A 1,605-nucleotide genomic window follows, 5' to 3' on the forward strand; every position below is an offset into this window, starting at 1 on the left:
CCTATTAGCCTCCACTAAGTAATATGGGCAAGATATGGTTCGTTAGCTCTTTTTTTTTGTTGTGTCTGCTACATTTTCAATTTTGATTAGGCAATAAAGACATCTATGGCAGCCAGACCTTGATAATTAATCGAACTATGTTTTTTTGGTAGGAATTATATCCCATTGGATTAAGACTAAAAATTGTATAGAATGGGGTTTTTATGAAAGATGAAATACAAGAATTATATTTATATGAAGTTATATGCTCTATATTGGTCACTTGTGGATGAATGGTCTATGAATCATAGCTAAAATTATATAATTCTCCTAGTCCTGGGATAAATCTTTGGAATTATGTGACCTGACTGGAGCATTTTCTTATTATCATCATGACATCCGCTATAATATGGCGGTCCATTTCAATGTGTTTCTTGATTTCGGACTAACATATGCTGACATGGTAATTCAAGATGTTTGCAGACTTTTCAAGTGCATGGTGTTGTGTGGTTTTTTTTGGGATGGTTGGTCTATTTTGCAGCGCAAGGATACCAAGAGGGAATGATAGTATCTTTCAAGCCTCAACCCAAGATCTAGATCTGAGAGAAAATATAAAGCTTCCAAAACTTTCATAAATTCCACAACATTTATATAATTTTCACGTTTATATTTCAATGGCAATATTGCCAAGCAATGTAAGGTAGAAATACCATCATAAGATTTTGTACTCTTTCTAGGAAGTTAATCTTCCTTGGGCTAGACTGGAGGTTTTCTTGCCTCGGTTCTTTCCTACCAGTGCCCACACTGAACCGAGATGTAAAATATTTTAAATCAATAAAAATTTCAGCCCTTGGCCTATTACCTATCAAAAAATATATATATATATATATTATATTAAATTTGAATATATTATATATTATAATAATTTTTTAAATATTATAAAATAAATAAGTTTAAAATTTTAATTTAATTATTATTACTGTATAGATTGTATATATATATATATATATATATATATATATATATATATATATATATATATATATATATATATTTGTATAGTTCAATAACTATATTAGATATGCATAGTAGGAACAAATATTTAACATATGTTACATATTTTAACATATATATTAATTTACACAAAGTTTACTCACCTCACCAAACCAAAAACTTGGACTCGAACTTGGACTCATGAAAGACTCATGAAAGGACTCGGCAAGGACTCGGCCAAAAAAATAATGCATTTAGAGAACATAAAAGTCATAATTGAAACATTACACGTCATATGATCTCCAAACACTCAATATTTAAAATTTCATCATTCATACTCATATAGTTTTAAAATATAGCTACATAAGTTTATAAAGTGAGTGAGATAAAGAGAGCGAGAGAATGCTAAAAGGAGCCTACTGATTACTGAAATTTGACTAAGTCTGAAAATTTAAAAGATCTTCTAAAACCTAGAATTTACATTATAACTCCTAAAGACCTAAAACCACTCTCAAACATCTTGCCAATATATACATGAAATATAACTTAAAGTATAATATTTCATGTATATAATATGATGAAGAGAATGAAACTAAAATGGAAAAAAAAAAAGATTTAGATAATTTTTTGATG

This window comes from Cryptomeria japonica, chromosome 3, assembly GCF_030272615.1.
Source record: "Cryptomeria japonica chromosome 3, Sugi_1.0, whole genome shotgun sequence".
NCBI lineage: Eukaryota > Viridiplantae > Streptophyta > Pinopsida > Cupressales > Cupressaceae > Cryptomeria > Cryptomeria japonica.